At 38.3% G+C, this 23,596-nt stretch overlaps 1 protein-coding gene across 3 annotated transcripts in view; it reads right to left on the bottom strand.

Annotated features, from left to right (window-relative positions):
- The window catches only part of LOC128639201 (F-box only protein 6), a 113,368-nt gene extending 91,365 nt beyond the window's left edge, over positions 1–22,003 (bottom strand). The window contains exon 1 of one of the 3 annotated variants that reach the window (XM_053691456.1): positions 21,857–22,003. The gene's annotated coding sequence lies outside the window, so the exon portion shown is untranslated. Of the gene's footprint in view, positions 1–7,831; positions 7,902–21,692; positions 21,714–21,856 lie in introns of those variants that run through there. The other 2 variants (XM_053691460.1, XM_053691457.1) reach the window with 2 other exon arrangements.
- Positions 22,004–23,596: the final 1,593 nt, after the last annotated feature.

Raw genomic sequence — 23,596 nt, 5'->3', positions numbered from 1 at the left:
AGATTTAGCCAAGGACTGAATGAAAGATCTGAGTCAAGTGTGACCCTAAGACATCGGGCATGTGAGGTTGGGGTAATGATGGAGTTATCAACAGTTAGAGACATGCAAGGTGGAGATTTTGGAAGAAGGGTGGAAAATAAGGAGCTCAGTTTTGGAGAAATTTAGCTTGAGGTAGTGAGAGGACATCCAAGATGAGATATGAGAGAGACAGTTAGTGACACGGGTTAACAAGGAATGAGTTAGTTCTGGTGCAGAGAGATAGATTTGGGTATCGTCAGCATACAAATGATAGTGAAACCCGTGGGACTTTATTAAGGAACCTAATGAGGACATGTAGATTGAGAAGAGATGGGAACCGAGGAAAGAGCCTTGCGGTACCCCAACAAAAAGAGGTAACTGGGCAGAAGATGCCCCAGAGAAGGCTACACTAAAGGTACGGTTAGACAGATAGGAAGAGAACCAAGAGAGAGCTGTGTCAAAGATGCCGAAGGATTAGAGGATATGGAGCAAAAGATGGTGGTCAACAGTATCAAAGGCTGCAGACAGATCAAGGAGGATAAATAGAGAGAAATGGCCTTTGGATTTTGCTGTAAGTAGGTCGTTGGTAACCTTAACAATTGCTGTCTCTGTTGAGTGAAGCGGGCAAAATCCAGATTGCAGTGGATCAAGGAGGGAGTTTAATGTAAGGAAATGGGATAGACTTGAATATAGTAGATTTTCATGAAGCTTTGAGGCAAGAGGGAGTAGGGAAATAGGGTGGTAGTTGGATGGGGAGGTTGGATCGAGAGGTTTTTTGAGGATAGGTGTGACTAATGCATGTTTAAGAGATGTGGGAACTATACCAGTGCTGAGGGAGAGGTTGAAGATGTGTGTGAGTATAGGGGTAAGGGTAGAAGAGAGGGAAGGGAGTAGTTGTGAGGGGATGGGGTCGAGGGGTCAGGTAGTGAGGGGAGAGGATAGTATAAGGGCAGAAACTTCTTCCTTTGTAACAGGGGCAAAAGAGCTAAATTTATGGCTATGTGGGTTTTGGATGATTGTGAGCTTTTGAGGGGGTTGGAGACCGGTAGTATGTTGAGAGCCGATTTCATTTATGATGGAGTCGATTTTGTTGTTGAAGTAGCTGGCAACAGGTCTGACAATAGACAAGGAGGTGGTGTTGGTATTTTACTTTCCTCTCATTGCACCTTTCAACAAATACAGCCCTTCTCTTCCGTCACATTTTCTTCATTCGTAACACACGATTCCCTTATTCTCTCCCCTCTATGCATTGCAGTCATATACCGCCCCCCTGGCTCTGCAACTCTATTTCTAGATCACTTTGCTGCCTGGCTACCTTACTTCCTTTCCTCAGATACCCCTGCCCTCATTCTCAGTGACTTCAACCTCCCTGTTGCTAATCCCACTGCCTCTGCAAAACAACGTCTGCAACTCACTTCATCTTTCGGCCTGTCACAATGGACTGACTCTCCCACTCACAAAGATGGTCACTCCCTTGATCTGATTTTCAGCTACCGATGCACTATCTCAAACTTCACAAACTCACCTTTTCCTCTTTCTGACCACCACCTCCTCACTTGTAACATCACCTCCCTCCCTACAACTCTCCCTCCTTCTACCCCTCAGACTAAACTTCACAGAAGTATCAAGTCATTAGATCAGCAACAGCTCGCTAGCTCTCTCAAACCTCTTCTCTCTTCCATCCCCTCCTTTTCCTGTCCTGTTGAATCTATCTGCCCTTATAACTCCACCCTTACATCGGTCCTTCATAATCTGGTCCCACCTACCATAGCTCGGAAAATATACACTCATCCGCAGCCCTGGCATACTCCTCTGACACGGTACCTATGCAGATGTTCCCGTACCGCTGAGCGACACTGGAGGAAATCTCTGCGTTCTGCTGACTTTTTTCACTATAAGTTCATCTTGAACTCTTACTATTCTGCCCTTAATCTATATAAGCAACACTACTTCTCTACTCTTATCTCTACTCTTTCTTCAAACCCAAAACGTCTGTTCTCCACTTTCAATACTCTTCTCTACCCACCCCCACCTCCCACCACTACTTTTCTCTCAGCTCAAGATGGGAGACCCCCATGTGACAGTGCAGCAGAGGAAGCAGTGTCTGAAGGAGAGAGCCAGGTTTCTGTGAGAGTCAGAAGATTGGGAGAGTGGTAGATAAAGAGGTCATGGATAGAAGTGAGCTTGTTGCAAACAGAGCGAGAGTTCCAAAGTGTGCAAGTGAAGGGGGTGGTGGCTTTAGATGCAAGAAGAATGAGATTAAGGTTACCAGAGTTTTGTTTTTGAAGTGTATTAAAGGGCACACATGGGTGCGCAGGGCAAGGAAGTTGTGGGGGACCAGGATTAGGGGAGATGTCGCCAGCAGCTAGTATGATCAAGAGGGAGAGTGACATGAGATACGGATTTGCAGTAGTAAGACTGTTTTTGTGATGAGTTGCAAGGGGGAGAGAGAGTCTTTAGAAATGTGTGAAGTTCATGAATTCAAAAGTAAGGTGTCACAAAAGGTGACAAAAAGGGATATTAATATACTTTTTTTTTTTTTTTACAAAATAGTCAGACAGTGTATAAAACTCAGTATAAAAACAGAACTTGCCTTATCCCTTGTCCAATCCTTGTATAATTTGTTATGCCTCACTTATAAATGTTCACTTAAGAGATGGGAACAGATGATCTTATATTACTGCTACTTAAAGGGACAGTATACTATAAAATAATTTTTTCCTTATAATTTGTTGTGCCTCACTTATAAATGTTCACTTAAGAGATAGAAACAGATGATCTTATATTACTGCTACTTAAAGGGACAGTATACTATAAAATAATTTTTTCCTTAATGTGTTTCCTTTCCAATTACTTTTTTTTTTACTTTTTTTGGTGTTTTGAAGCCACAACCTAATAAAATGGGTTGAGCTTGTAAGTATAATCAGATTTCATTACATTGTGCAAATATACCTGCTTTTTTATCTTATATCTTTCCATAAACCAATCACCAATACTTGGAGATAGGGTTGCCAGGTGTCCGGTATTAGACCGGACTGTCTGGTATTTCAGGTTACTGCCCGGTAATTTTATTTAAAATAAAAACGGACATAGCCTTAGGTAGTTTGCTTTTTTTTTGCCTTTGAACTTTTTTAAAATGTATTTATACTTTTTACTATTCAAGCCTATTATCCTTAATTTAGCCCCCCTGGCAGTGACAGGCAGCCGCCCACAGCTCGTGTCCACTCGTCGTCTACTGTCTACAGGCTACGCTCAGCTGATCGGAGATCCTGATCTGCAGTGCCCATGCGCTGTGCGTGCTGCCGCCTTCCGCTGTAGTGATCATGCACGTGACGACACAACAGCAAGAAGATCTGCGGGCTGCTCTGACACTGTCAGTCAGTCTTTGCTGCAGTCCTGTTGGTGCCAGCAATAATTGCCAAGCTTGAAGGGAGACTCAGTCTAAATACAGACACAATGAGGTATGTGTGTCTCAGACTCAGTCACGCTGTGAGTGAGGATTCTTCGTTGAATAGATTTACAGCCTGCCAGATTTAGGAGCCAGCCAGACTAACCCTATAACATAAGGTGAGGATAGAGAATAGAGATATCTATCATGTGTATGTAAATGATAAATAAAAAAATTACCACCCCCTAGAAAATTTGGTATATATGTATATTTACAATGTATATATCTGAATTTTTCTCTAACTAAAGTGACTGTCCTTGTGCATGTAACCCATAAAGTGAACTTGTATTATATATATAGTCAATTAGCCGGTGGCCCAGCAATCCAACCTTGGTGGTATGTTGCCGACCTGGGTGCAATCCTCAAAGAAACTTAAATAGATGTGTATTTGTAAAGAAGGGCACTCTCCTCTCAGGATTTTTATTTAAACTATGTATATATTTATTCTGACAATATCAGAATGTCAATTGCAGAAGATCATTGTCGACGTTTCGGCTCCAATATGCGCCTTCAAGACAGAATTTATCTAGAAAAGGAACATAAAAAAAGAAAAAAACTAACAAAATACAATCAGTGATGTCAAACAACAGAAACACCCAACACCATGACTACACTATATACAATTATATTGTATTTAGTGTAGTCATGGTGTTGGGTGTTTTTTGTTAGTCGACAATGATCTTCTGCAATTGACATTCTGATATTGTCAGAATAAATATATACATAGTTTAAATAAAAATACTGAGAGTGCCCATCTTTACAAATACATACATATAAAATAAATCTCAAATAAATGTGTGTGCCCCCCCGGTTATCTGCTGGCTGTCCAGTATTTTTTGAAGGACAGCTGGCAACCCTACTTGGAGAGAACAATGAAACATTAACATTTTATTACCTTAACTCTTCTATAACCCACTTGGAGTGTAATTTCTTCTACACAGCTTGGCCTCAAGGCCAAAAACTTTAAGGATGGGTGTGGATACCACAGACTAAATAAATAAACTATTTTAAATGCCAATATAAGGGCAATGGACTTATAAACAATTAATTACACTCCAGCAGGTAAAGTGGATCATTGGGATCAAATTGAAGGGGAGAACATTTTTGAGTAAACTGTCCCTTTAAAGGGACACTAAACCCAAAATTTTTCTTTCATTATTCAGATAGATAATACAAATTTAAACAACAATCCAATTTACTTCTGTTATTTATTTTGCTTCATTTTTTAGATATCCTTAGTTGAAGAAAAAGCAATGCACATGGTTGAGCCAATCAAATGAGGCTTCTATGTGCAGCAACCAATCAGCAGGTACTGAACCTATCTAGATATGTTTTTCAGCAAAGAGTATGAAGAAAATAAAACAAATTACATAAAAGAAGTACATTAGAAAGTTGTTTAAAATGGCATGCTCTTTCTAAATTATGAATTAAAAAATTTGGGTTTCGTGTCCCTTTAAGCCTGTATTGCTACCCCTGCATTGCTTTCCCCATAGCAGTGTTAAATTTATAGGCCAGAACATTCAGCTGAATGCAATAAATTAGATAATGACATGATCAAAGACAGTCATAGGCCAAATGGGAAAATTTGATTCAGGGTGAGATAAGTAAAAAAAAAAAAAAAAACAGATAATAGAATTTGGGGGAGGCTGGGGTTATACCATTAGTGAAATTATAAATTTAGGAATCATAACAAGTATTTGAAAGGTTTAAACATCACATAAATAAAGACAAGATATCAGCAGAGTAAATACATGACTTATTACACAGACTACAGACAAATGCAAAAAGACAGACTTGCAGTACAAATGACAGGGACCCAATTCACATACCAAAAGAGACAAATGCAAACATACTGCAAAGCACTACAATACTGCATCATGATTCAACACACACGTCTTCCAGACATTTTTAATTTCTTATTTGATATATTGAGAGTCACAGTAAAGAGTGTCTTAATAAAACATTTGCATATATACATACATACATGATAGATATACAGATCAGCTTAATGGGACATACACCCAAAAAAATATTGGCTAATTAAATAAAATGTTTGATTTAGATAAAGTTTGTAATTAACATGCATAAGCTATTTTGTTTCTAAAGCTGCTAAAAGTTTGAAGAAACTTGCATTTATTTAACAGCATATGAATACGGACGCAATACCCATTACTAATACAGATAAGGTTTTTACCTCCCTCCCTAAGTAGTGTGCTTACAGCCAGCCGTCATGCTGGAGCGGTTTGTTTAATGGGCAGTGTTTTATGCAAATGTAGGAAAAGCTACAGATTTACTTTACAGAGTAGATGGGCGAATGTTTCTAAAAATCCGAAATTTAAAACGAATTTTGATACATTTGTTCGTTCAAATAGAATTTTGAATGTTTATATAGCATTCTAATTTTTAATTTTCGCTTTCGAATTTTTCAATAAAATTCGAAAATATTAGTTTAAATAGAATGTTTAGCTATGCATTCATTCTATTTCGAAATGTAATATTCAAATTCGATTGTGACGTTCGAATTTGATTGTAACAGTCAAATTCGAAATAGTATTTCTAATACTGTGTTTTATAAATGTAATATTCGAATGTCACATTTGAATGTCACATTTGAATTGGAAATAGTATTTCTAGTCTACAACTGTGTTGTATAAATGTAATATTCGAATTTGAATGTAGCATTTTAATTCAAAATAGTATTTCTAGTCTACATCTAGAAATAGAAAACTGTAAATAACATTTGATAATAGAATTTTTAAGAATATTCGTTCTTCCCCTCCGGTGTCTGCATAACCTAATAAACTTCCATGGTAACGGGGGAGGGAAGGGATGGTGACAGACCCGCAGACTTGCAACGGGAGCTCAGCAGAGAGTAGCTGCTTTGACTGTAAAGTGAATCTGCAGCTTTTCCTACATTTGCATAAAACACTGCCCATTAAACAAACAGCTCCATCATGACGGCTGGCTGTAAGCACACCACTTAGGGAGGTAAAAACCTTATCTGTATAAGCATCAGATTTGCAAAGCCTAACATCAGACTCCAGAGATTTGAAAACCATTTTACAAGGTAATTCACCTTGGTCTCTCTCCAATCAAGACACTGAGTGCAACTATTTCTTATTTCTGTTGGGCTATCATGGAATTATTTTTAAATATCATTGTAATATTCCAATCTTTTATTCTCCAAACCTTTTCACCCACCCTGCTGTGCTTCAAACCACTCCTCCCCCCCTAAACATTCTCACCAGGCATGTCTACCCTCTTTCCACAGACTCACACCTAACATCAGACTCCAGAGATTTGCAAGCACTAGCCCTCCAGCAACCCACCCTAGTGTTTACCTTAATATATATACACCTAACAGTAATTATGTGCAGCTGTCACTAATAATCCAGGATAAAGAAACCACTACAGACTCACAGCCTTTGTACTGACATTTTACTACATTCTTTTACACTTTTCAAAACCTTTTTTGCTCAGTCACCATACACTTTTTTCCCTAGATCATCACTCACTCTGTTTACCCTGCCTTATATCAGACTTACTTCCCTTCTCCCTCACCTTTTGTGTCCATTCCCTCTCCTTTAGATTGTAAGCTTGAGAGCCCCTCTCTACCTGCAGGACACTTTGTGCTTAAAGTGACTACTACTGATTGTGCTCAACTTTGTGCTTAAAGTAACTACTACTGATTGTGCTCAACTTTGTACTTAAAGTAACTACTACTGATTGTGCTCAACTTTGTGCTTAAAGTAACTACTACTGATTGTGCTCAACTTTGTACTTAAAGTAACTACTACTGATTGTGCTCAACTTTGTGCTTAAAGTAACTACTACTGATTGTGCTCAACTTTGTGCTTAAAGTAACTACTACTGATTGTGCACAAGGGCAGGGCACTCCTCTCCTTTTGTCTAACTCAATTATTGCACCTACAACTGTTATTTTCCCCTACTGTAGTTGTTTGTGTATTACTGTATCCCTGTAATGTTTTTTATTCTTTGTATAGCGCTGCGTAATCTGCTGGCGCTTTATAAATAAATGATAATAATAATAATAATAATAAGCAATGGGTATTACGTCTGAATTCATATGCTGTTAAAGAAATGCAAGTTTATTCCAATTTTAAGCAGCTTTAGAAGCAAAATAGCTTACGCATATTAATTGCAAACTTTCTCTGAATCAAACATTTTATTTAATTAGCCAATATTTTTTTGTGTGTATAATGTCCCTTTAAATTTGCAGAGTAATGTACCCAACACTATATGCAAAATGCTGTCAGCGGTGAGTGAGTTAATGTCTCTATCCTCTGTGACCAGCACAGTCCCACACCTTATACAATAGCTGGATACAGTAACCAGAACCCCTACCTTCTGCTCCACGGTGCAGCAAAACAGAAAAGGGTCTGGCTGCAGACTGGAGTTCCACTCTAGACAGGAAACATGTGACCTCCACTCAAAGTTTTTTGTTTGCTTTTTTTTTTTTTTTTTAAATCAACTTTAATGTAACAACCTATAGACAATCATTCTGAAAACTAAACATTCTGTAGCTTTCTTGTTCTTAATGTTCATTCACAGTGGTTTATGATGCGGATTGTTATTTATAAGGTATCCACTGTGAATGAACATTAAAGGGACATTCCAGCCAAAATTGGGATTCACAGACATGGATGCATTTCAGTTGTGAATAGAAGAATTTTTGTAATATACATGTATTAGCAAAAATGCTTCTAATAAAAGCTATAGCTGTTTCAAAAGTGTATTTAAGTATGCACCGTGCACCAGCATTTTAACCCCTTAACGACCAAGGACGTGCAGGGTACGTCCTCAAAAAAAAAAAAAACAGTTAACGACCGTGGACGTACCCTGCACGTCCTCAGTTTGGAAAGCAGCTGGAAGCGATCCTGCTCGCTTCCAGCTGCTTTCCGGTTATTGCAGTGATGCCTCGATATCGAGGCATCCTGCAATAACCTTCCTTGGCCATCCGATGCAGAGAGAGCCACTCTGTGGCCCTCTCTGCACTGGACATCGATGGCCGCCGCCGGTATCGTTGGTGGGTGGGAGCCGGTGTGGGAGGCGGGTGGCGGCCATCGATGCGGAGGGGGCGGGAATGTGGGCGGGGATGACCAGGGGTGCGCACGGGCACGCGACCAGGGAGGCGGGTGGGCGCGTGCATGGGGAGGGAGCGGGTGGGAACCGCTACACTACAGAAATAGTTTAAGTGAATAGTTGGGATAACATAAATTTTTTTTATAAAATAATAAATCAGGGGGTATTGGGTTGCTCTGTGGGGGGGGGGGGAAGCTGCACTACAGCAAAAAAAGGGTAAAAAGGAATAAAAAAACACATTTATTTTCTGCAAACTGCAAACCGCATTTGGCGGTGAAATGGTGGCATGAAATATACCAAAATGGGCCTAGATCATTACTTTGGGATGTCTTCTAAGTAAAAATATATACATGTTAAGGGATATTCAGGGATTGCTGACAGATATCAGTGTTCCAATGTAACTAGCGCTAATTTTGATAAAAAAGTGGTTTGGAAATAGCAAAGTGCTACTTGTATTTATTGCCCTATAACTTGCAAAAAAAGCAAAGAACGTGTAAACATTGGGTATTTCTAAACTCAGGATAAAATTTAGAAACTATTTAGCATGGGTGTTTTATGGTGGTTGTAGATGTGTAACAGATTTTGGGGGTCAAAGTTAGAAAAAGTGTGTTTTTTTTCAATTTTTTCCTCATATTTTATATTTTTTTTATAGCAAATTATAAGATATGATGACAATAATGGTATCTTTTGAAAATCCATTTAATGGCGAGAAAAACGGTATATAATATGTGTGGGTACAGTAAATGAGTAAGAGGAAAATTACAGCTAAACACAAGCACCGCAAAAATGTAAAAATAGCCTTGGTCCCAAACGGACAGAAAATGGAAAAGTGCTCTGGTCATTAAGGGGTTAAACACAGCACTTGCTCAGAGAGCCTAAGGTGCTTGTACTGTCATGAGATGCAGGACACAGCATAGAAGGTACAACACTATTTTATTGCAGAGCATAGAAGTATACAGCTTATACAACACCTCAGACTTAGTAACTGCGAGATCCGATGAATTCACACTCACACTCTCATCACATCTTCCCCTTTTTCAAAGCATAAAGCATACATTATAGTACAACAAATAACAAGGTATACAAGAAGCATACACAAAATTGTTTTGTTTAGTGTACAATAACAAATTATAAGAGAATATATATATATATATATATATATATATATATATATATATATATATATATACATATACACACACATACACACTGTACATACATACATACATACATACACACACCAAGAAATCCCGGTAGCGGGCTGGAAGTTTCACAACTCTTACACTTGACATCAAATGTCTTTGGAACTGACCAAATTCATAAGATTCCAGTCGAACAATATCACGACTGTAGCATATATCAATCATCAGGGGGGAACAAGGAGTTCTCTTGCGATGATAGAGGTATCAAAGATAATCCGATGGGCAGAGAATCACTTTTGCCATCTATCAGCAATCTATATCCCAGGAGTAGAGAACTGGGAAGCGGATTTTCTAAGTTGTCAGACTTTTCATCCGGGGGAGTGGGAACTCCACCCAGAGGTGTTTGAATCATTGACTTAACAATGGGGCACACCGGAATTGGATCTAATGGCATCTCGACTAATGCCAAAACTCCACGTTACGGGTCCAGGTCAAGGGATCCTCAGGCTGTACTGATAGATGCTCTAGCAGTACCTTGGTCGTTCAACCTGGCTTATGTGTGTTTCCTCCATTTCCTCTCCTATCCCGTGTGATTGCGAGAATCAAACAGGAGAGAGCTTCAGTAATTCTAATAGTGCCTGCGTGGCCACGCAGGACTTGGTATGCAGATCTAGTGGACATGTCGTCTCTACCTCCGTGGAAACTACCGTTAAGGCAGGACCTTCTCATTCAAGGTCCGTTCCACCATCCAAATCTAACTTCTCTGCAGCTGACTGCCTGGAGATTGAACGCTTGATTTTATGAAAGCGGGGATTCTCCGAGTCGGTCATTGATACTCTGATTCAGGCTCGCAAGCCTGTCACTAGAAAGATTTACCATAAGATATGGCGTAAATATCTTTATTGGTGCGAATCCAAGGGCTACTCATGGAGTAAGATTAGGATTCCTAGGATTTTGTCCTTTCTCCAAGGATTGGAGAAGGGGTTATCTGCTAGTTCTTTAAAAGGACAAATTTCTGCTTTGTCAGTTTTATTACACAAGCGTCTGGCGGATGTCCCAGACGTTCAGTCTTTTTGTCAGGCTTTAATCAGAATCAAGCCTGTGTTTAAACCTGTTGCTCCGCCATGGAGTCTGAATTTAGTTCTTAATGTTCTTCAAAGGGTTCCGTTTGAACCCATGCATTCCATAGATATTAAGCTGTTATCTTGGAAAGTTTTGTTTTTAGTTGCTATCTCTTCTGCTCAAAGAGTTTCTGAGCTTTCTGCTTTACAATGTGATTCACCTTATCTTATATTCCATTCTGATAAGGTGGTTTTGCGTACTTAACCTGGATTTCTTCCTAAGGTTGTTTCAAATAAGAATATTAATCAGGAAATTGTTGTTCCTTCCTTGTGTCCTAATCCTTCTTCTAAGAAGGAACGTCTATTACATAACTTGGATGTGGTTCGCGCTTTGAAGTTTTACTTACAAGCGACCAAGGATTTCCGACAAACATCTTCTCTTTTTGTTGTTATTCTGGAAAGCGTAGGGGTCAAAAAGCTACAGCTACCTCTCTCTTTTTGGCTGAAAAGCATCATCCGCCTGGCATACGAGTCTGCTGGACAGCAGCCTCCTGAAAAAATTACGGCTCATTCCAAGAGCTGTGTTGAACAGATTTGTAAGGCTACGACTTGGTCCTCCCTTCATACTTTTTCCAAATTTTCCAAATTTGATACTTTTGCTTCTTTGGAGGCTGTTTTTGGGAGAAAGGTTCTTCAAGCAGTGATGCCTTCTGTTTAGGTCTCTGTCTTGTCCCTCCCGTTCATCCGTGTCCTGTTGCTTTGGTATTGTATCCCACAAGTAAGGATGAATCCGTGGACTCGTCATATCTTTGTAAAAGAAAAGGAAATTTATGATTACCTGATAAATTTATTTATTTTACGATATGACGAGTCCACGGCCCGCCCTATCATTTTAAGACAGAATTTATTTTATTTTTAAAACTACAGTCACCTCTGCACCTTTTTAGCTTTTCCTTTCTCTTCCTATATCTCCGGTCGAATGACTGGGGGGAGGAGCTAAGGGAGCAGTTATATAACAGCTCTGCTGTGGTGCTCTTTGCCACTTCCTGTTAGCAGGAGGATAATAAATGAAGACGCCGCATGGATGAAGACTTCTATCGGATGGAAGACCTCTTCAGTGCCCCTTGGATGATGACTTCGGCCGCTCCGGATGTCCTCTTCTGTTCCATCAGTGGCCGGCTGGCTGAAGACGACTCAAGGTAGGGAGATCTTCAGGGGGTTAGGTTGGGTTAGAGTAGGGGTATGTGGGTGGTGGGTTTTAATATTGGGAGGGTTGTATTTGTTTTTTTTACACGCAAAAGAGCTGATTACTTTGGGGCATGCCCCGCAAAAGGCCCTTTTAAGGGCTGGTAATAGAGCTGTTAACTTTTGTAATTTAGAATAGGGTAGGGCATTTTTTTATTTTGGGGGGGTTTGTTATTTTATTAGGGGGCTTAGATTAGGTGTAATTAGCTTAAAAATCTTGTAATATTTTTTTATTTTTTGTACTTTAGTTAGTTTATTTAATTGTAGGTATTTGTAATTAATTTAATTTATTTAATGATAGTGTAGTGTTAGGTTTAATTGTAACGTAGGTTAGGATTTATTTTACAGGTAAATTTGTATTTCTTTTAGCTAGGTAGTTATTAAATAGTTAATAACTATTTAATAACTATTCTACCTAGTTAAAATAAATACAAAGTTACCTATAAAATAAATTTAAATCCTAAAATAGCTACAATGTAATTATTAATTACATTGTAGCTATATTAGGGTTTATTTTACAGGTAAGTATTTAGTTTTAAATAGGAATAATTTAGTTAATTATAGTGTAGTGTTAGGTGTAATTGTAACTTAGGTTAGTTTTTATTTTACAGGTAAATGTGTCTTTATTTTAACTAGGTAGCTATTAAATAGTTAATAACTATTTAATAGCTATTGTACCTAGTTAAAATAAATTGAAATTTGCCTGTAAAATAAAAATAAATCCTAAAATAGCTACAATATAATTATTAGTTATATTGTAGCTATATTAGGGTTTATTTTAAAGGTAAGTATTTCGTTTTAAATAGGATTAATTTAGTTAATAATAAATATTAACTAAATAAATCTAAATAAAATTACTAAGTTAGTGGGGTGTTAGGGTTAGACTTAGGTTTAGGGGTTAATTTTATTATAGGTTGCGGCGGTATATAGGGGGCAGTATAGGGGTTAATTAATTTAATATAGGTGGCGACGGTGTAGGGGTTAATAAGTTTAATATAGGTGGCGGCGGGGTCCGGGAGTGGCGGTTTAGGGGTTAAACAATTTATTTAGTTGCGGCGAGGTCCGGAATCCGCAGGATAGTGGTTAATAAAATTATTATGGGTGGCGGCGGTATAGAGGGGGCAGGATAGGGGTTAATAGGTATAATGTAGGTGGCGGCGGGGTCCGGGAGCGGCGGTTTAGGGGTTAATACATTTATTATAGTTGTGGCGGGGTCTAGGAGCGGAGGTTTAGGGGGGTAATAACTTTATTTAGTTGCGGGGGGCTCCGGTATAGGGGGTAGAACAGTATAGTATAGTGCGAGTGCTTAGTGACAGGGGTATTAATAAAGCTGTAGAAAAGCCGAAGAGCAGCGAGATCCATGTGTGATAACTATCACAGTCCGCTGCTCATCACCCCCGTACTTGGTGCGCGGCTTTTGGACAGCTTTTTTAAATAACTTTGGCAAGCGTATTCAGGTCCGCAGCGGCGATGTGAGGCGAGCGTATTTGGCCGGCGAATGCAAGCAAATTATGGAGCTTGATAACTAGAGGCCACAGAGTAAACATTCAGCATTAACCTGTTGCTGTTAACTTCGTGTCACAACCTAAACATTTACTCTGCTAACTTCACATCTGTCAAGTTATTTAATCTGCTACAAATAAGATCAGAATATTATATAATTGCAAGTGTGTATAGTTGTTACAGACATACTGCAGGTCAGAGCTAGACATAGCGTAACATAACAGAACATAACACCTACTCTGCTTTAAAATAAAAATATCTTGATTGTAGATCAGACACCAAAACTTCACCTCCTCCTTGCACCACAGGCAAAGAGAATGACTGGAGGTTATGGGTAAGGAAAGTGACATATATAGCAGCTTTGCTGTAGTGCTCTTTGCCTCCTCCTGCTGGCCAGGAGTGATATTCCCACTAGTAATCACTGATTCCGTGGACTCACCATATCTTAGGAAAGAAATATCTCTTATTTTAATTTCCTGGGTAAGTTGTTATCAAATGCAGTGTAAAGAGAATGGGGCCTATTTATTATGGTGCTGCCGGTATTTATCATTGCACCAGCAGTTCTTGTGAACTGCTGGTGCAATGCCACCCCCTGCAGATTTGTGGCCAATCTGTCAATAAACCCAATCGTATTCGATTGGATTGATTTCTGTCCGCCGCTTCAGAGCAGGCGGACGGGTTATGGAGCAGCGGCCTTTAGACCGCTGCTTCATAACTTCTGTTTCCGGCGAGCCTGAAATACAGAGCATCAAGCTCCATACGGATCTTGATAAATATGCCCCCATGAGTACAACTTCTGAAAAGTGTACTTATGTACTTATAAATATAATGTTAATGTGTTTTGTGCAACTTTTTATTTGTGCATAACATTTAACCAGAGCTCTGAGGTTGCACTACACTGACACACATTAAATTCAATTGCACTTGAGCAAACACGTTAATTTTCAACTCGTAATATGCACGCTACTTACTATGCCTTCAAACACCCGCGATAAACCCCTTATCGCTTGCATGCAACAGTAAGCGCACCAATCGTAATCTAGCCCATAGTTAAAGGACTATTAAATACCGTAGAATTGCATAATCCACAAATGCACAATAAAAAATACATAACATGCAATAACACTCTGAGGTTCAAATTAACAAGTTTTGTTTTCTGAGAAAATTAAAAAATGACTTCCATTTCCCTACTCAATATATCATGTGACAGTCCTCAGCCAATTACAGCCTCATATACATATATACTATGAACTCTTGCAAATGGTTAGTAGTGAATTTAAAATTGTCTTTAAATTACATGATCTTTCGGCATCATGCAAGTTTAATTTTTACTTTCCCATACCTTTAAAGCATTTATTGTTCTTGATCTCTGGCTGTACACAATATCACTGGCACCTTCAACATAATCACCAAATATAGTAAAATGATATCTTAATATATAGATATGGAACCCTTAACTCTGTAAACAGTGAAGAACATGTTTTCCAGCCTATGAGGCCTATTTAACAAATGGCTGTCGGACCTGATTCGACAGTGCGGATCAGGTCCATCAGACAGACATCGCTGAATGCGGAGAGCAAGAGCTGCTGGTGCAACGCCGCCCCCTGCAGACTCGCAGCCAATGGGCCGCCAGCAGAGGGTGTCAATCAACCCGATCGTACTCGATCGGGTTGAATTGCGGCGATTCCTGTCCGCCTGCTCAGAGCAGGTGGACAGGGTTATGGAGCAGCGGTCTTTGTGACCATAACTTGGGTTTCTGGCGAGTCTGAAGACTCACCAGAAACACGGGCCGTCAAGCTCCATTCGGAGCTTGATAGAAAGGCCCCTATATATTTAAATAACTCAAAAAGTGAAGGTTTTTGCCTTGTAGCAGATGCGTGTGAGGGCTGAACTAGCGAGCGTATTACAAGTTGTTGCTAATGCACTAAACCTGACACCGCATTAGACAAACTACACTAAACAAAGCAAATTAAGAATACTTTAGTTATTTTTTATTTAAAAACAAAACAAAAAACAAACAAAAAAAAACCCCCAAAAAAGTTAAAAAAAAAAATATATATATATATATATATATATATATATATATAAAAAATTTTTGGTAAAATATATATCTATATCATGGTCAAAAATGTTGGCACCAATGCATTTCTGTCAGATAATGCACCACTTTGCCAAGAAAATATTTAGGCACTCATGTTTATTTCTTGTGTTTGTATTGGTAGGACACAAAAAAGTGGAGAGAAAAAAGCCATATCTGACACATTCCACGCAAAACTCCAAAAATGGACTGGACAAAATTATTGGCACCTTCTGAAAATAGTAAGACATAATTTAAATCAAAGTTTGTGATGCTCCTGTAATTTGTAATTAAACTCACCTGTATCAATTAACAGTTGCTGACAATATAGAAATCACACCGGCAACCAGTTAAAATGGTGAAAAATTGACTCAACCTTTCTGTTGTGTCTGTGTGCCACACTGAGCATGAAGAAAAAGAGCAGCAAAAAAATGTCTGAGGATTTGAGAACAAAAATTGTGGAAAAGCATGGACAATCTCAAAGTTACAAGTCCATCTCTAGAGATCTTAATGTTCCTGTGTCCACTGTACGCAACATTGTCAAGAAGTTTACAGCCCGTGGCACTGTAGCTAATCTCTCTGGACGTGGAGGAAAGCGAAACATTTATCAAAGATTGCAACAAAGTATTGTTCGAATGGTAGATAAAGAACCTTGATCAACTTCCAGGCAAATTCAAGCTGACCTTCAGGTACAGGGTACATGTGTCAGCTCACACAATACGTCCCCATCTGAATGAAAAGGGACACTATGCTAGGAGACCCAGAAGGATCCCACTGCTGACACAGAAACATAACATAGCCAGATTGGAGTTTGCCAAAACTTACCAGAGGAAGCCAAAATCCTTTTTTTTTGGAAAAGTTTCTGTGGATAGATGAAACAAAATAACAGCATCATTCTACTGTTTTCAGAAAAAGAAATGAGACTTTTAAAGAAAAGAATAAAGTCCCTACAGTCAAACATGGTGGAGGTTCACTGATGTTTTGGGGTTGCTTTGCTGCTTCAGGCATTGAGTGTCTTGATTGTGTGCATGGCATTATAAAATCTGAAGACTGCCAAAGAATTCTGTGGTGCAATGTAGGGCCCAGTGTCAGAAAGTTGGGTCTCTGTCAATCAGCAGGGCAATGACCCAAAGTACATGTAAAAAGCACACAGAAACGGTTTAAGACAAAGCGCTGGAGAGGACTGAACTGGCCAATGAGTCCAGATCTTAATCCCATAGACCACCTGTGGAGAGATCTCAAAACAGCAGCTGGGAAAAGAAGCCCTTTCAAACTGAGAGACCTAGAGCCAGTGGCGTTTTTAGGTTTGTGCTGCCCTAGACACTCAAAATTCTGCTGCCCCCCAAAGTTTTTAGGCTTCCCCCCCTTAATATTTTTTGGGCCAGTGTGTAAAAATTTTTTCTCATAACAATTCAAAAGAAAATGAGCTCGCAAAACACTTGCATACAGGTGGGTTGAATTGCAAGGAAAGAAGGAATGGAGGAAGAGAGATAGAGAGAGAGAGAGAGAAAAGTGGGGGGGAGAGGAGAAAAGTGGGGAGGGAAAGGGTAAAAGAAGGGAGCAAGGGAGGGTGTTGAGAGAAAAAAGGGAAGGTGGGAAAGAAAGAAGGGAGGGAGGGAGTTGAGAGCAAGAAGGGAGGGAAGGAAAGAAAGAAAGAAGGGAGAGAGGAAGGGAGGGAAAGAAGAATACACTTTGAAACTGAAACAATCACTGTCCTTCACATGCAACAACATATATTAATTATCATCATTCAAGTAATGAAACTTTTTAAGTGTCCATTTACTATTTACTCCGTGGGTTCATGAATGCAGAGAAAGCTAGCTATTAGTAGCTAACATACATTAGCGCTGAGAGTTTAGGATTAGACACCACAAGCTGATCTAAGCAGTGCACAGACACATCCAGTCTGTTAGTTACTAAGACCTGCAACAAGCACTGCACTCGCAGACCCACCACAGCTGACAAGGGGAGGCAGCATATTGGCACAAGGTCTTCTCCTCCAGCCTCACCTTGTAAGCATATCCCCGGGCAAGTTTCTCACCAAGAACGCTTCCACTGCAAAAATGCCAGCGGCTCTAAATGAAGCAACGGATTAAAGGAGTACTGCCTGTGAAGAGCGACCTTAATCAGCGCACGTGCCTTGTCTTCTCTGTAGCCTGCACTTTATCACTCACTGTACTGTGAGCTAGCGTTTAGAGAAAGGATAGGGCAGATGTGCTGCCCCTCCCAAATCTGCCACTCTAGGCACCTGCCTTGTTGGCCTAGGCCATAATACGCCCCTGCTTGGAGTAGTTGGCGAAAGAAGAGTGGTCCTAAATTCCAGTAGAGAGGTGTAAGAAACTCATTGATGGTTATAGAAAGCAATTGATTTCAGTTATTTTTTTCAAGGGGTGTGCTACCAAATATCAAATTGAGGGTGTAAATAATTTTGTCCAGTCCATTTTTGAAGTTGTTCGTGGAATGTGTCAGATTTGGCTTTTTTTCCCCTCCACTTTTTTGTGTCATACCAATACAAACAAAAGAAATAAACATGAAAATGCCTAAACATTTGTAATTGCAACAATTCTCTGGGCGTAGTGGTGTATTATCTGACAGAAATGCAGGTGTGCCAATATTTTTGGCCATGACTGTGTGTGTTTATACATATTGCACATACATATTTGCAGATTTGACATCTAAACACATGAATACACACACATAAGTACTTTTCCATATACCATATCCCTTTTAATTTTTTTTTTATTAATATCATGTGTTGGATGTGTTTTGTGCAACTTATTATTTTACCCTTACACTTTACTTCAGGTCTGAAGTCACTCTAGTGCAGTTTTGGGTTTCGCTCAAGCGCAAACTATAACTTTCAACTTGTAATACCAGCGCAAATCAGTGCGGTTTCGTTGTGGTATCCATTGAAAGTATAGGTTGCGCTCAAGCGGTCGGCCGCACTTAATGCATTTTACTATGGGCATGCAATATAAAGTTAGCGCTAATGCTAGCGCGGTCCAGTGATTTCCCATTGTACTTGCTCTATCATTAGCGCACCACTTGTAATCTGGCCCAGCGTGTTGTAAAAGGATTGTGTGCACTGTAGCTACTGCTCTACTGGGAGGGGGGGGGGGGGATTTCTCAGAAGTCTAGAACTAGATTGCTGAGTATCTAAATAAAGATTTTTATATTTCACTTTCAGTTACACTGCCCAGGGCAATGGGATCTGAGTATGAGGGTGATAATAAAAAAAATTTTAAAACAAATTTGTTATTATCTGTACTTTCTTATTTATTTTCCAGAAACGCTAGGATTTACTATCACTTTAATCTATTGCTAATTAATTCTTCATCAGAGATGATGACTCGTAGAGTCCGATATTAGAACAGGGAATAACAAATCTCCAGTGGGCTGTCACTTTAACACAATGAATCATACTTTTAGTCAGTTACGGTTCCAAATAGTTGAGCATGTCCCTTTAATATAGAGAGCTAATACTTTTTGAATATTAGGATTCCCATGGGAATGAACAAGGATCGGGATTTGACTGTGTTTTTATGAGCTGCTCTGTGATATAGGAATGCTGGGGAACTGCGGGTTAACAAAATGTTTGTACAAAGGTGTTGATGATGTCAGTGATTAAGGGGAGGAGTTTTGTATTTAAAAAGAAGAAGACGTTTTATGCAAATACACAAATAAGGACTGTGGTCTGAAACGTATCATTTTATTCACAGGCAGGTAGATTACGAGTTATGCACGCTATAGGGAATTTAACGAATGCAACAAAAGTTGCGTTATTTAATCCCCTATAGCGCAGCCATTACAAGTTTTGAAACAGCCGGCTTGTGCATGCAATATGGTTGCGTTGAGCTCCACACCGCACAAAATACAAACGCTGTTTTGACGTGCTTGTGCACGCTTTCTCCCTAGACATCAATGGGGAGAGCGGGTTAGAAAAAAAACCTAACACCTGCGATCGCGGAATGAAAATCTCTGTAACGCAGCCTCATTGATGTCTATGGGGGAAAAAAAAAGAAGTTATGTTTAAACCTAACACCCTAACATAAACCCCACGTCTATAAAACCGAAACCTAAATAAAGTTATAAACCCCAATCTGCCGCTCCCGATATCGCCGCCACCTAAATAAATCTGTTAACCCCTAATCTGCTGCTCCCCATATCGCCACCACTATACTAAAGTTATTAACCCCTATTCCCCTGTACCCCAACATCGCCCACACTATAATAAAGTTATTAACCCCTATTCCGCCGCTCCCCGACATCGCACCACTAAATAAAGCTATTAACCCTTAAACCTCTGGCCTCCCACATCACTAAATAAACCTATTAACCCCTAAACCGCCAGCTCGTAACAGCCTAAATTAAACTATTAACCCCTAAACCTAACCCTAACACCCCCTAACTTTAACATAATTAAAATAGAGCTAAATTAAAGTTCCAATTATTAACTAAATAATAAAATAATAACTATTTAAAGCTAAATACATACTTACCTGTGAAATAAAACGTACGCTATCTACAATATAACTAATAGTTATATTGTAGCTAGCTTAGGTTTTATTTTTATTTCACAGGTAAGTATGTATTTATTTTAACTAGGTAGACTAGTTAGTAAATAGTTATTAACTATTTACTAACTACCTAGTTAAAATAAATACAAACTTACCTGTGCAATAAAACAAAAAATAAAAAAACCTACCATTACAAAAAATAACGAAATTATCCAAAATAATAAAAATTACTATTCTAATACCTTGTTTAAAAAAAAAAAAAAAAAAAAAAACACCCCAAAATAAAAGAAACCTAATATAGAATAAACTAATAGCCCTTAAAAGGGCCTCTTGTAGGGCATTGCCCTAAAGATATCAACTCTTTTTCTAAAAAAAAATAAAAAATACAAAGACCCACTAACATTACAAACCCCCAACCCCCCCCCCCCCCAAAAAAACCCTATCTAAAAAACCTAACCTACCCATTGCCCGGAAAAGGGTATTTGTATGGGCATTGCCTTTAAAAGGGCATTTAGCTCTTTTGCATTGCCCTGAAAAAGGCATTTAGCTCTTTTAATAAAAGCCCAAACCCTAAACTAATCCCCCCCCCCCCCCCCCCCCCCCCCAAAAAAAAAAATAACACTAACCCTTCTTTAGGTACTCACAGTTGTTGAAGTCCCACTTGAACAATCTTCCTCCCGGCAGACAATAGAATGAGAAGTGCTTAAAAGGGACATTCCAGCTTTGAATAGAAGCATTTTTGTAGTATATTTGGTAAAAAAATAACACTTATTCCTCATACACAGTGCTTACATTTTCACAGGTATAATAGCCTGTAATGGTGCACACCCTTAATTAATCAATTTATACAACACTATAAGAAAAGAAAAAAGCCTCAATCTAATATTAGGCCTTTATAAAGACAGGGAATACAGCACTCTTTATATTTATATAAAGCACATATTTATTGTTACACAGTTCCAATTCCAGAACTGAAACAAATCAAGCAAATATTGGTAAAGCTGAACAAATATACATATATATATACATATATATATATATACACATATATATATATATATATATATATATATATATACACACAAAGTATCAAGTACTCACACATTGCATTCATTCAACATACATACTGAAACACACTATGCATCAGCATTGAAATCTATGCCTAATCACAAAAATTTTATGTGGCCACAATGACTAGGAAATAACAATGCTTTTACTTTAAGAAAAAATCTTTGCAAAGATAATAAAAAAACTGCAAATTGTCCATTTCCAAAAAGTAATGATATAGTAGTGTCAAATAGTAACTTTATGTTGATGAAGTCAAGATCGGTCTCCAAGTATTTATGTGAGGAAAAGCATTAGTATGGTGAACAGGCAAGCAGGATAATAAGCAACAGATAAATGTCCAGCTTCTTATTGCAATGCTTTTCAAGCCTTATAGTAAATTTTTGAGTAAACTGTCCCTTTAATATGAAAAACAGGTTACTGAGCAGGAGATAAGCATATGTATGTCCAGTTCCTTATTACAATGCTTCTTAAACTTTATGGTGTATATTTTGTGAAAATAGGGAGCGTTACCTTGCGCAACTGGGCTTCACAGGAAATAACCACAATGTGTCTCATAACATGGTATGATATTACCTGAAACCTCCAGCCCCTTTCTTTGCCACACCTTTGATTTTTTGTTCTGTTACCTGCAGTCTCTCTCCAAGAGTTTATACAAAACACTGCTTAGCCTGTACCTCTATCTTCCAAATGCTTCCAACGTAGTCTCGCCAGACCTGTTATTCATGTAGCTCCACTTCACAGCAGCGAACTTATTTCTTCAACTCTGTGTAAAACTCCTTGTGGAAGCTGCACTCATGTGAGTACTTCACAATCAAATGCAAAAACAGCCAACGTACGTTTCTCCCAGAATCCTTTGCAAAAAAGGGCTTCATCAGGGCTGTCCATCAATCTGTGTGCTAGTCTTTTAAAGAGTAAAACTCCTCCTCTTCTTTCTTTTACATTGTTACTTCTATAAAAAAGGAGGGGTAGCTACTCTCACCATCAAACAAACACAGGTTAAAAACTTTTTTACCTTTCATTCAAAACTTACACATTCACACTAAGAATCAAAATCTCTTTATTTTGTAAACACTTCTTTTTGAACATATCACCTCACCATTTCCTCTTTATAGACATTTTAAGGATAGAATAGAATACACTTGTATAATCTTATATTCCTGTATGCAATACCATACATAGAGAACCATTCTGCTATTATATGTCCTTTTAATAAACATACAAATATCTCTATATTTATTAAATGCATCATATCCAATGCTAAATAAGTACATACATCTTTAAAATATCCAATATTGAAGAATACACTCCTTCAAAATTACATTTTGTATGATGCTATATGAGCATATTTAGAAAACAACAGTGTTAACAACGTTAAAAACAACAGATCTAACCTTAATGCAACTCTTTAACCCCTTAATGACCACAGCACTTTTCCATTTTCTGTCCGTTTGGGACCAAGGCTATTTTTACATTTTTGCGGTGTTTGTGTTTAGCTGTAATTTTCCTCTTACTCATTTACTGTACCCACACATATTATATACCGTTTTTCTCGCCATTAAATGGACTTTCAAAAAATACCATTATTTTCATCATATCTTATAATTTACTATAAAAAACATTATAAAATATGAAGGAAAAATGAAAAAAAACACACTTTTTCTAACTTTGACCCCCAAAATCTGTTACACATCTACAACCACCAATAAACACCCATGCTAAATAGTTTCTAAATTTTGTCCTGAGTTTAGAAATACCCAATGTTTACTTCTTTGCTTTTTTTGCAAGTTATAGGGCCATAAATACAAGTAGCACTTTGCTATTTCCAAACCACTTTTTTTCAAAATTAGCGCTAGTTACATTGGGACACTAATAGCTTTCAGGAATCCCTGAATATCTATTGACATGTATATATTTTTTTTTTAGAAGACATCCCAAAGTATTGATCTAGGCCCATTTTGGTATATTTCATGCCACTATTTCACCGCCAAATGCGATCAAATAAAAAAAATTGTTCACTTTTTCACAAATTTTTTCACAAACTTTAGGTTTCTCACTGAAATTATTTACAAACAACTTATGCAATTATAGAATAAATGGTTGTAAATGCTTCTCTGGGATCCCCTTTGTTCAGAAATAGCAGACATATATGGCTTTGGCTTTGCTTTTTGGTAATTAGAAGGCTGCTAAATGCCACTGCGCACAATACGTGTATTATGCCCAGCATTGAAGGGGTTAATTAGGGAGCATGTAGGGAGCTTCTAGGGTTAATTTTAGCTTTAGTGTAGTGTAGTAGACAACCCCAAGTATTGATCTAGGCCCATTTTGGTATATTTCATGCCACCATTTCACCGCCAAATGCGATCAAAGTAAAAAAAAAAACGTTAATTTTTTCACAATTTTAGGTTTCTCACTGA

This window comes from Bombina bombina, chromosome 8 (genome assembly GCF_027579735.1).
Source record: "Bombina bombina isolate aBomBom1 chromosome 8, aBomBom1.pri, whole genome shotgun sequence".
NCBI classification, from domain to species: Eukaryota; Metazoa; Chordata; class Amphibia; order Anura; family Bombinatoridae; genus Bombina; species Bombina bombina.
This window is presented reverse-complemented; position numbering and strand designations above follow the sequence as displayed.